The 14,082-nt window shown below is 46.9% G+C and overlaps 1 protein-coding gene across 1 annotated transcript in view; it reads left to right on the top strand.

Moving 5' to 3' along the window:
* USP45 (ubiquitin specific peptidase 45) overlaps positions 1-14,082 on the top strand; it is a 2,087,971-nt gene that overhangs the window by 1,075,436 nt on the left and 998,453 nt on the right. The window lies entirely within an intron of this gene.

Raw genomic sequence — 14,082 nt, forward strand, 5'->3', positions numbered from 1 at the left:
CAGATTTTTTCGAGCAGGCTTTGGCTTTAATCCTTAACCTGCTTTCAAACACATCTCTGCAACCCACATCAGGTGCGCTCAGCCTTTACCTTTTTTTAACATGGAGTCATACTTGCACCACAAAATATATATATATTTACTGAAAAAACAAAGGTTACAGAGCCGTTCTAGTTAGACTCAAGTGTCACTCATACAAAAGCATAGAAATTCAGTCAGTATAGTTAGTGAGCTAACTATAACTCACACCCCCGCAATGCACTGCTTATGGCCTCACATATTGCATCACTCATGACATGGTCAGTGACATCACGAGGGCCCTACCTGTCACCTCCAGTAAGATCCACACAGCTGAATTGCTGAGATGTCAGAGGCCACTCCCCCTTTCTCCATCACTCTGCAAATGCACCTCTTGGCGCACTACTGTTCGGGGGAATTTGTTCACTTTAGTCCAGTCTTTTATAAAATGGAGAGAGGGACTATGCAGCTCTCCTCCCCCGGGGCCTGGCCTTTTTAATTTTGTTTTTTTAAATGTAATAAAGGAAGGGAGGCGTGTGCCCCCTTTCCCTGGGCCGATTTTGGCCCCTAGGACCACATCCCGCAAGGCCTGGCAACACTACTGGGTGCCGTGGTCCAACCCAGAGCACCCAGTTTTTCCAGTTGGATACCTGTGTTCAAAAGCAATTCTGCTCCGCCTCAGATCACCAGTAGGTAGTTATAGTTAGGACCTAGTTGCCGTAGGAAGAGCGTTTTTGTTTTGCTAATATCTTTGGTGAATCTTTATGAAATTTTCAAAACTAGTTTGCCAGTCAATTTAGCTGATGTCTGAAAAGTGTCGGGGTGATCTGTCAAGCGGGGACCAAGGAAAGAATGTGGGGTCCCAAAACACGTTTTCCCTATGCAATTTCCCATAGGGATTTTAGACTCGACTACAGCCCAACCATGGAACAGAATTACACCAAATTTGGCAGCAAGCTAGATCTTGGTCATCCAGAAAAAGTGCTTTTTGTAATTTAGTGTAAATCTGTTCAGTAGTTTTGGAGTTATTTGAGTAAAAAGATTTATGCATTTCTAGAGACGCAGATCCACTGCGGCAGATCCGTGGTCCACTCAACAACAGCAATGCCGTGATTAGCTGGCTGCAACCAGAGAGGAAAGTTGCGGCTGTCATTTTGTGCATCGGGACTCAGTTCACAGGGCGGTAAATATAACTTTTAAGTGATAGAAGGGGTCAGGGTAGAGGTAACCTACCCTCATGGGACTGATGGAGGGGTCTGTGAGAAACTCCTCTTGGGCAAGAAATTGTCCAGATTCTTTTATTGTTCCAACATGTAATGGTCCGTGGATCCACCATGGCACTCAGCACGATCCCCTGTGTGCTCCATGGCTAGTCCACGGATTCACACCCTAATTAAAAAACACATACACCCATACACAGATCCACACACCTACTCACTCACTCACTCACTCACACATCCACTTACACAACCACTCAGACACCCATACAGCCACTCACACACCTTCCCACAGACCCACAAAACTCCCACTCCCACTTAGACACTCATACACCCACTTACACAACCACACCTATACAGCCACTCACTGACCTACAACATCACTCACACACCCACTCCCAATCCCATACAGCCACTGACACACCCACTCACACTTGCACACACACACTTACAAACCCACACTTACAAACCCACACAACCATTCCCACACCCACTCACACACCCACAGAACCACTCATTCATCTACTCACAGACTCACACATCCACTCACACACCCATACTGCCACTCACACACCATCTCACAAAACTACAAAATCACTCACACATCCACTCACAGACCCACACCGCCTTTCACTAAGCCACTTTCACAGCCACACAACCACTCATACACCTAATCGCAGACCTACAAAACCACTCACACACCAACTCTCAGCCCCACACAGCAACTCTTACAGCCACTAACACACCCACACAACCACTCACACACCCATACAGCCACTGGCAGACCCACAGAACCACTCACACATACAGCTACTCACACAGCCACTCCCACACCCACACAGGCAGTAATATACTTACATAAATTGCAATAGCATATATTTGTATCAAATGTGTTCTTGTTTCAGTATTGAATACCTACTTTTGGATGAGAACGGATCAGCGGATCCATAAAATGAATAAAAGAAAGTAAGACGTGGTGCATTGCATATATAGACAGCTACATATGTTACCTTACCTTAATTTTTAGTTTTAAAATGTATAATAAGAATGAATGTGTGAATAAACTGCATTTATAAACTTGTGAAAATTCATATTAGTAAATTGAACGTATGGGATGCTGGAGGGGGGGGACCTGTTGGGGGGAAAAATAGGTTAAAAGCAGATGGCGGTTGACCACTGGAAATGCCTACACTGAGTAGTGAAGAGAATGCACTGATTACGATGAACGCCACCCGGCCTCAGGGATGCGGGTTATAAGGCTGTGTACATACTACTTAGAAGTAATGTGAGAAACTGGGGTCCTGCGCAAACATACTTGCAAATATGTTGTAATGATCGTATTGGAATCTGCAATAAAAATTGTTTTAAAAAAAAAAAAAAAATAGTAAATTGAACGTATGGGTCATATTGTAGTGCAATTTATATAAAAATAGAACAGTAAAATTCACACATAAAAAAAAGGTTAGAGGAATGTTATAGTTAGGAAATAGCATTAGAAAGCCATCAAAATTCACTGAAAAAAACAAATATTACAGGGTTGTTATAGTTCGGAAATAGATTTTTTTTCAAACTTAGAGATTCATTGATAAATATATATACAATGATGCTTTCATGCAGATGATATTGTCGGTTTATTGCAACTTGAATTACATTACTTTGTATTTTCACATTTTGTTTGCATGAGATGGAATTATTTCTATCTACAACAATTCCCACAATGTTTTTTAACGGCCACATTGGGCTAATGTATTTAAATTGCAACTGAAAATGGACTCGCATACCGTGAGCAAGACTTGTAGTCGAAATGCATTGGTGTGGGTCTGAGACGCGGCTGTTTGTTTGAAGATTAAATGCCTAGAATTTGAAAGTCCTTGCAGTGCTACATGTTATTTGTGCAGAGAAATGCACAGTGGAGACAGGTCATTCTCTGACCTAGGCATCGTCTGGATGTGCGCGACGCATGAGGCCGCTTTGTTTACCTATATATATATATATATACTACCACCACCCACCGCCACCACCACCATTGTAGGTCAGATTTTTCATTGGAAGAGTGCTTTTAGCTTCACAAATAACTGCCGCCATTTGAGGAATCTGCACGAAAAGTTTAAAAACAAAAGTTTGGCTCCCCTCATGCAAAGTTTGGTGCCGATCTGTCTAGTGGGGGCCAAGAAAAAGCAGTTGGGTTCCTAGAAGTGTGATTTCCCATGTTAATTCCCATGCAAAAACTTTGCACTTCAACACCAAAAAATGGCTGAATGGAATCACACCAAAATTGGCAAAACATTATACCTTGACACACAAAGTGTGTGTTTCCTGATTTGGTGTAAATCAATGAAACCATTTTCAAGAAATTGCTGTTTAAAGAGGAGCTTGGGTTGGGCTTGCAGGGGTTAAAAAGTTAGGAATATTTGTGTCCAGATATGCTTTGATTGGCCATTTTAAAGGAGCCTGCTCGATACTGATTGGTTGACGACAACATGAATAATATGTTGTGGCAGTGTAATGGCAGAGTTTTTGGCTTTATTTAGCAGTGATATAGATCATTAGTCTTGCTCGCATCTAGTATAGGTATTCTTAGCCTGTGTTGGCCCTTTTAAGCCCTTTTTCCAGACCTAGAAGAGGATAGCTGCTTAATATGCCTTTATTCTTGACTTTAACCTGTCTATTGCCTATTGGCTTTGACATATTAGACATATTGGTATGGTTTATGTAGGTATTCTGACAGAGCTAAGGAGCATTTCACCCCTTTCAGGTCTACAGGCCTAAAGCTAGAGAGACTCCATCTTGATGGAAGCAGAGAGGCTTTTTAGGGCAAAAGCAATGTTTATAGTTATAACTGTTGTTCGCCCTAAGCGGACCGGAGAGAACCGGCCAGAGCTGAATCTAATCAGGAATTGTTCCCGGGCTCAGGTCTCTAGACGAAACAAGCAGACTGGTCACTGTGGGAGCGTCTAGCGCAAGGAGCCTGGTGCATGGGATTGGTGGGAAGAAGCTGCTGGCTGGAACTTTCCATGAGGAAACAGCATTCTATATTTGTGAAGTGCAGAGGCGGAGTCAGTCAGTCGAGGAGAGAGTCAAGCAGGAAGCAGTCAAGCAGAGGGGAGTCGAGGAGAGAGTCCAGCAGAGAGGAGAGCAGTGGAGTGGAGTTGGCAGAGAGAGAGAGAGGGTTCAATCTGGAGAAGAGCTGAGTTGAATAGTGAGCTGGAACTGAAGGAAGCAGTCAGAAGCAGTTGCTTATCAGGAGGAGGTGTGAATAGCTGGAGTCTGAAGTAATGCCTTTTAGAAGAGATAGAGGAGAGCTCGTGGATTAACCTATGGGAGCAGATGGAATTGGACATTGGCGCAGAGACAGAGTGAATAAGATAGTGGAATGAACGGTGATCAGAGCGGCAGGAACCATTAAGATTGAAGACGGAAGGTGGAGAGACAGTTCGTGTGGGGGAGAGGAGTCCAGAGACAGAGTGATCAGCGCAGAGGTGTACCCAAGAGTGCAGGAGAGAGAGAGAGCATGAGATGAGCCAAGGCACAGACGAGAGAGGAACCCAGATGACAGCTAGAACAAGACTTCACACTAATCAGGTGATATTGTTTTCATCACATTAGCTACATTTACACTTTATGTCTAATCTTTTCCCTTTTAGCGGAGTGTTCCTGTTATGTGTAATCCTTCTCTTTCAAGTGGTGTGTTCTACCTATAGTCTTTGTCAGATATGCATAAATGTTTATATTACTATAATAAATGATCCCCAGTTTATAACAAACTGGTGTGTAGCCCCTATTCTTGTTCACTGAAGGTAAACATAGCTTCTAGGTGCTTGCTAGGCACGTGAATGGATGAGTAATCCCAATCAGGTAAGTGGTGATCACATAAATAGGGAGTGAGTGAACCTTTGATGCCAAGAGCAGAGAGTACATCATATAATCTGGAACCATATTCAAAGTTATTATTGTAGTTTCATCCCGAGTAGACAGCTGAGATAATATCCCAATATATATATATATATATGTATAGGTGTTCATAGGAATGTGGTCGTCGTTGATATGCGGCGTTAATGAGAGCACTGGGGGGTCGAACCAGTGTGTAAATCCACCAGATTGTGGCTTGAATAAGTGAGAACGTCAGGAAGGACACTGACGCGTAGTTTCGCAGGATCGCGAACAATTTGGAAAAGGGAGCATTGGGTTCTGCAGGCCCGTGTGTAGACGCACCAGATTGTGTGTCAGATCTGCCCTAGGGTAGAACGGTCTGGGTCAGGGTGGCCGCGAGACCAACTGATGTGAATAAGTGTGGTGTAGGGTATGGATATCCCTAGTAATCAGTGAGTATTCTTAGTATCCCTATAGATTTAGTGGTGTTCTTAATAATATGAGCTTGTATATTGCGAGTTCCCCATCCCCAGGTAGGTACCAGGTGCCTGGATAGAGGAGTCCTGAGGAGGGAAGAAGGTGAGTACGTTCTGGCTGGGTTGGAGGGGCCCCTGGGGGCTGATCCCACCTACTCAGAAAATCCAGCCATTACATTTAGCCATTACAGGACTCAGAGACTTGAACCTGTGTCCCAAAAATGAATAAAAAAATGTATATAAGGGTGAAGAATGGGTGTAGTCTGACCCCCAACGACATGTGAGGTTGGATTGTCCCAAAGAGACCGCCGCCTTGATTGGCTGCCAATGACCTGGACAACATATTGTAGCAGCCCTTAAAGGATTTAGGCACATAGTTCTCATTAAAATGCATTGTAGTGTATACCAAGTTATGAGAGTCACAAAAAAATGGGGGCGTGGCTAGCAGCTGACGGAGATGGTCGCTGCCTAAAGCGACTCCTGACCTCCGCCTGCTAATCCTGAAATTATCCATCCCAAGACGCAGGGATACCCCCTGGTACTCGAGGGGAGCCCCTGCCAGCGACCCCAGTGCCTGCTCTGTGGCAAGCAATGCCCCGGTGGCCGCCGTGAAACGGCCGAAAACCGACGAAGTGCCGCGGATCCGGATGCGGGCAAGATGGCGACTGCTCCGATTGGGGAAGGCCTGCAGTTCCCGGCGACACCGGCCCAGCCCGACCAGGCCCTGTATGTGCAGGGAAGCAGGAGCGCGGGGAGGTCCGGAGAGGCGAAGGACCCCAAGACTCGGACTGGAACCTGCCTCACTACCGCCCATCTGATTGCCCACGGAAGGGGGCGCCTGACGCCTGCGAGCCTCATTGCGGATCCAGACCAGCCACCTTGGAACAAGATGGGGAAGACCAAGGGTGCGAGGGGGGATGGAAGCCCCGCCACGGAAACGCCTGAGGACGTTTCGCAGACCTCAACGGAACTGCAACAGATGCAAGACCGCATCCTGGAAGCTATTGCAGCCACGAAAGACACACTACACCAGGACATTGTGCAGGTGTCGACGGGGTTGGGACTCCTGCGGGCAGATCATGGGAAGCTGGCGGACCGGGTCAAATCTGCGGAGGTTACACTGAATGACATGGTGCCAGCACACAAGTCCATGGAGGGACGGCTCACAGAGGGGCTGGACCGCATACAAACCCTGGAGAGGCGAGCGGAGGATGCCGAAAACCGCAGTCGGCGGAACAACGTGCGCCTGGTGGGCCTTCCAGAGAATAAAGAGGGCTCAGACATGGTGGGTTACCTGAGCGAGTGGCTGAGGACTGCGGTAGCCCCTGAGGGCCTTTCGCCCTTTTTCACTCTGGAGCAGGCGCACCGAGTGCCGGCCAAACCCCCAAGACTGGGCCAACTACCTCGCCTAGTGGTCATCAAACTGCTACACTATAAGGACAGAGACTGGCTACTGCAGCGTGCCAGGGAAGCGGGCCCCTTTCAGATGGAAAACAGTAAAGTCACACTATTCCCGGACTATACGTTCGAGACTCAAAAGATGCGTGCCTCTTTCCTCTCCATCAAAAAAGAACTGCGAACTGAAGGCATACAGTACTCACTACTCTTCCCAGCCAGACTCCGAATAGTGGTGGATGAGAAGTCACTGTTTTTCCCTACAGCGGCGGAGGCATGGGCCTGGTGGGACACCTATAAGGCGGGCACGGACGGGGCTCGGTTCAGAAAGGAGGAGGAACGGCAGAGGCAGCCTGTGAGGAAATCGCAGAGGCTCCGGGGACGCAGACGGGGGGCCAAGAAGCCAACGGAATCCCAGACAGAGGACGAGAGGAGAGCGGCGCTACAGGCAGTAATGGACGTCTCGGGCTTAGCGCTTGCCCAATCGGGGAGAGCCTCGGGCTCGGAGGAACAGGGGACGGGCTCGGAGACGGAGCTATCGGAATTTGGTGGCACGAAGGGGCCGAAGATCACGCCACAGACATCGGAGGAAATAATCGGGTGCTGAGAACTGAACATGGTACTCTCACTGGAATGGCGGCTATTGGGGCTGCCACCTTGGACACTTGAGCAGGCAGCTGTCAGACTAGATTATAGTGAGTTGAACTGCGTATTGCGGGGCGGGGAAATGGGGACTGTCGTTGAAGTTCTTGAGTCTAGCTCACGCTCCTTAGGGCCCATAAGGCCTCCGCAGTGCTGACTGCGGAATAGGAAGACTTGAGATCACGTTTGCTCATATACAGTTTGGATGGGAGCAACTCTTTCGAAGTTAGGTCCTGTTTGGGGGAGGGGGGCCTAGAGAAGTTGGGGTGACTCAAGGCGCAGTGACGGGAGGGGGGATGGGAAAGTTTTGAGGGGGGCGGGTACAGTGTCATGCCTGATGCCTGGAGACAAAGCACAATTGAACTGAACCGAACACTGTGGGACAATGGCTAATGCAGGATCGATAAAATGTGTGTCTTGGAATGTGAGGGGACTGCATACTATGGCAAGGAGGCACAAGATTCATGCTAATCTGGTTCGAAGAGGGGTACATATAGCGTTCCTGCAGGAAACCCACCTGACAAAGAGAGAGGGAATAGCGCTACAGCGTAGGTGGAGGGGGCACCTATTCAACACTACGTATTCCGCCTTTGTTAGAGGGGTGCTAATCTGGATAAGAGCGGGTACTCCTTTACAAGTAACCAGGCACATAGTAGACCCTGAAGGAAGATTTGTGGCAGTTGAGGGCAAACTCAGAGGCCGACACATCGTACTCAGTAGTATCTACGCACCTAATGTAGACCAAGCAACCTACTTTGCAAAGCTCTGCGGGGAACTAGCTAGTTGCCTCGCATGTCCGGTCCTGATGGGGGGGGGGGCTTTAATTCTATAGCAGATACTGTACTAGATAGATCGCATCCACCACTGCATACATCCCCAATACACAGGCTGGCGAGATGCAGATCGGAATGGCAGGGAAAGTGGGAACTGGTAGACGCTTGGCGCACACAACACCCAGCGGAGCTGGATTATTCATTTTATTCCAGCCTATACGACCTCCATGTCTTCCTTGACACCTTCCTGTGCTCCCAGTCAGTGCTTCTTGCGGTGGCCCGGACTGAATATCTGGCGCGCACAATATCCGATCATAATCCTCTACTCCTGACGTCAGACTTGATTGACTGACATATCTCGGATTCCGACGTGGCGGCTATGGCCGGACACGCTGGATGATCCACCTTTCCGCGAGGCGTTAGGAGAGAGCATCTCACAATGCTTCACATAGAATGAGGGCTCCGCTTCAACCAGAGCAGTGGAGTGGGACGCCTTCAAAACTGTAGTGAGAGGGCACTGCATAGGGAAATATGCGGGGGTACGCAGGACTCTGCTGGATGACTTAGAAAAAGCTGAGCGCAAGCTGAGGGAAGCCGAACAAGCGTGCCCTAACCGGCCCGAGCTTCAGGAGAGGGTCTGCGAGGCGCGGGAGGCTGTGGCAGAGGAGGTGGAGCACCTTCGCAGTTTGGATTATAGAACGTACCTAACGAAGTCACATGCTGAGGGGGAAATTGGAACGCTCCTAGCTTGGTTAGCGAACCCCACTAGGAACAGTCAACCGATCTTGGCCCTAGCGGGGAAAGGGGGCCGAATCTGCAGCAAGCAACCGGAAATTTTAGACCGCTTCAGGTCGTATTATGAAGAATTATATAAGAGTGCGCTGGGAGACCAAGGGGAGGCGATAGACGCTTTTTTAAGTGAGCTGCAGTTATCACGGCTGGAACAAGAACAAGCAGACGCCCTAGGTGGCCAAATAGAGCTGGCGGAAATAAGGGGAGCGGTAAAGTGGATGGCGCGTAACAAAACTCCAGGTATAGATGGACTGCCTATTGAGTTTTACGGGCGATACCTAGATCAATTGGCCCCAAAGCTCCAAGTAATGTACAATGAAGCCAAGGATAAGGGCCGACTCCCCCAATTTATGTGTGAAGCTATAATGATCCCTCTACTAAAACCACGAAGGGAGAGCACCGACCCAGCATCCTATCGACCATTGTCCATGCTAACGACAGATTACAAGATTCTGAGCACGGTGCTGGCTTCCAGGTTATTGACCCACATGGAAGAACTGGTCCACAAGGACCAATCTGGATTTATACCCACCCGTAACACGACGCACAACATCCGACGGCTGCTCAGACTGGTAGGTGACCCGCCTCCGGAAGCGGGGGCTTCCCTAGTGCTGGCTGTCGACATAGAGAAGGCCTTCGATAGCTTAGAATGGGAGTACCTATATAGAGTGATGCGGGGTTTTGGTCTAGGTGAGGGCTACATAAACTGGACGAAAGTACTATACTCGTCAGCGAGGGCAAGGGTGAAGGTCGGAACTCTGGTGTCAAACCAATACGAGGTGAGGCGGGCACTAGACAGGGATGTGCACTCTCTCCCCTGCTGTTCGCGCTAGCGGTGGAACCTCTGGCAGCAATGGCTTGACGAGGTGACTATTATAAAGGACTGGAATTCAAAGGGGCCCAGCACTTTATCTCACTATATGCAGATGACATTCTCCTATTCTGGGAGGATGCCGAGGGAGCCGTGGAAGGTGCAGAGAGACTGCTGGCGTGATTCGGCGACTTATCAGGCCTAAGAGTTAATTGGCCTAAAACCTGTCTCTTCCCCTTACGGAAGGAAGAGGAGCAGCCCCGACCCGTCCGCTGCTTAGATGGGAACCTGGCTGCCTGACCTACCTGGGAGTACATATATACCACGAGACCGCGGACATGCTGGACGGTAATATAGGTCGCTGTATCCGCGCTCTGCAGAGCAGTATGTCCTTTTGGGCTCCCCTTCCTCTGTCAGTGGCGGGTCGTATATCTCTTCTGAAAATGGTAGCCTTGCCTCGATTGTTATACTACTTCAGGGCTCTCCCCATTTGGGTGCCTGGGGCGATTTTTCAGCAGTTGAGATCGACGATTACATCCTTCTTATGGGGAAAGGGCAGACGCAGAATTGCGTTAGCAACGCTGACCCGCCCAAAAGACGAGGGTTGCCTAGCGGTCCCAGATTTCGAGCTCCATTATCTGGCTGCCCAACTACAGACCTTTACGCAAGAAATTGAGAGGGTTTATCGCTGGCCGGATCAGGAGAGGGACAACGGCACCCCTCGCCATGTGCTGGCTTACATTGCCCTGCAGCAAAGATTAGTACTCAGAGATCTGTCCCAAGAGGAACGGACGTTCCGATTATGCTGGAACCGCTCGCAAAAACGAGCGGGAGTCAGGCACCCGTATGCGCCCGAAATCCCACTGGGCATGGTGACAGCACTCCCACACGGCGGAGATTGGTTGAGACTACAGTTATGGGAGGAAGCAGGGTTGCAGATGGTGGGGGATTTATACGATGACGCTGTAATGACCCCGTATCAGACTCTACAGGAGCGCTACGACCTCCCGAGGGGGGATTACTTACTGCACGCGGCGGTGGTGAGAGCCATTCAGGCGCATTGGGGAGAGGGACTGATCGAACCAACGACAACACTGGCTTGCCAGTATACTATGATGGCGGCGGGTACCTTCAAGGCAGTGACGTGCCTCTACTCGAGAATCCTGAGCGAGACCCTACAGCCTCTGGCGACACTGAAGGCCAAGTGGGAAACAGACCTGCAGATGGAAATCCCAGACACCACCTGGTCCCAACTGGGCGGAGGGCTAGAAAGAGCACTAGAAATGCGCGTTTCCAATTGATTCACTTCTACATTATTCACAGGGCCTACCTCACCCGAGCAAAATTGCGAAATATTTTGGAGTTGAGGACGCGGCGTGCCCCAGATGCAATAAGATAGGAGCGGACCTAGTGCATATGCTGAGGGACTGCCCTCACCTACAGGTTTATTGGAGAGAGATAGGCAACACATTAAATGAAGTGGCGGATAGGGACTTGCAGTACGACAAGGCGGTCAGTATACTACACTGGTTCCCACACACGCCCAAAAATAAACTATCGAGCAAATTCATTGACATGGGCCTACTCTTAGCTAAGAGGGAACTGACCAAGGGATGGAAGTCAAAAATATGTCACATATTACATCATTCATGACATGGTCAGTGACATCACTGAAGACATCTCAAATGACATCACTGATGACATAATCCAGTGAATGTGGTTTAGTTTGAAATTTAAACATGTATTATATATATATACTAATCTGTATTGAAGATTGAGTGGATATATAACTGTCAAGATGGAGGATTTAGTAGCTGTGTAACTGTCTGTTTAAGTGAGTAATTAAAAGTGTCTCACTTAATTCGTGGATTAGTAACTAAACTATGTGAATGTGTGCATCACTGTCTCTGTTGTTGTATAAAATGCTGCATCAGTTGGTCACTAACTACATGAGTGTGTATATTAGTTATTGATTAGTTGGGTGAGTATTTGTATGGGACACTGAGTGTGTGTATGGTTGGATGGGGTGTGTTTAAATCTATGCAACGATGTGTGAATGGTTGATTGACTAGGTGTAAAGGTTTAAGAGTGCATGTGGAAACAGTTGTTTGGGTGACTGAGTGTATTTATTTGTGTGTTGGTGAGCAAATATATGTTTTAGTTGTACATCTTCAAAAAAGTAAAAAAATTAAAGGCATTGTATGTGAGAGTTGGTGTATATAAATACGTATATGTAAGAGTCAGTGATTGGGAGAGTAACTATATGAATGAGTGTATAATTGTAATGGTGATTTTTTAACATATTAACTATGAGTTACTATGTGTTTGAATAAATTAGGTGTTGTGTGTATAGTTGTGTAAGTGAGTAAATGTAAGTGTGATTAATTATTTTCATGAGAAGTAGGATGACTGCATAACCGACTAAAATGACTGCTGATGGGCCAATATCTATATATGTGTATAAGTGCATTTGATAGTGTTCTATTAATTAGTGTCTGCATGTATAAGTGATTCTTTTGTTGGATGGGTAGTTGTGTGTGTAGACTTAGGAATCAGTCAGTGGGTATGTAGTAACTGGTATTGGTGTGTCAATGGTGTCAAATATGGTACTCTGTATTTTACAGTGAGTGATGAAAGGTGTCCTCAGTAATGTCATCAGTGATGTCACTGACCATGTCATGAATGATGTAATATGTGACTCATCAGCAGTGCATTGCAGGTGCGCAAGTTATAGTTAGCAAAACTAACTAAAACAGAGGAATTTCTATGGTTTTGTATGAGTGAAATTTTCATCTAACTATAACACCCCTGAAACCTATGTTTTTTTCTGTGAATTTCTAAGGTTTTTTAAATGCTAATTTCTAACTATAACGTCTCGGAAACCTATGATTTTTTCTGTGAATATCTAAGGTTTTTTAAATGCTAATTTCTAACTATAACGTCTCTAAACCTATGTTTTTTTCAGTGAATTTCAAAGCTTTTTTAAATGCTAATTACTAACTATAACTTCTCTGAAACCTATGGTTTTTTCAGTGAATTTCAAAGGTTTTTAAAATGCTAATTGTTAAGTGTAATAGTAGGGTATACCTATTTTTTTGTACTGATTTTCTAGTTTTTTAACTGTTTATTTATAAATATTTTATTCAAACCAAAATATTGTTTCTTTTTTTGTTTTCTTTTTTTGTTTTAATATATTTATACTAGCAGCCCGTCCCGACGTTGTCCGGGAGCAATTAGGCTTCAGGGCCCTCGCCCGCCCCGACGTTGTCCGTGGGTCCCCCGGAGCCTTCCTCCATATATTGCAGTATTATACCTCTATATTTACTTTGTACGCTTTTGTAACCTGCACACGTCACTTTTTCCTCCTGTAATGCAGTATTATACCTCTATGTTTACTTTGTACGCTTTTGTAACATGCACACGTAACTTTTTCCTCCTGTAATGCACTGTTTGGCTCACTTTTGTAATGCTCCATTTGCTTCCTCTTGCTCACAATGTATGCTTTTGTAACCTGCACACGTAACTTTTTCCTCCTGTAATGCACCGTTTGGCTCACATTTGTAATTATCCGTTTGCTTCCCCTTGCTCACGATTGTCATTTTTGCTTCATTTTTCCGCCGCTCACCGCTCCTAAATAAATAAATAACCTACCTCATCCGCCGCTCACCGCTCCTACCCGCCTGTCCACCGCTCCTCCCCGCCTGTCCGCCGCTCCTCACCGCGCCATGTCCGCCGGTCCTCCTCGCGCTCCTGGACGCCGTTCCTCCCCGCGCTCCTCACGTCAGCACGCACGTCGCAGCCGGCGCTTCTTCCAAGGGACTACTTTTTTTTCGGTAAATTTTTTAAATAACGTATATTTATTATGTTTATATAGCCTATGTCCATATGCACACCCTCACGATTACAACAATGTATCGGGTGTGTGGATTGGCGCTGTGGTTCCCGAGTTTACCCGCCTCAAAGGTTCAAAGTTCTTCCTTTATAATAGTAGTATAGATTATTTTCTTTTTTTTCCAATTCTTTTTTCGGAGTCGCACACTCAAAGCGTACACATCACGGTGGGTGCGCGGATTCTAGACACTATTTTAGAA

The sequence above is a fragment of the Lissotriton vulgaris genome, chromosome 6 (assembly GCF_964263255.1).
Source record: "Lissotriton vulgaris chromosome 6, aLisVul1.2, whole genome shotgun sequence".
NCBI lineage: Eukaryota > Metazoa > Chordata > Amphibia > Caudata > Salamandridae > Lissotriton > Lissotriton vulgaris.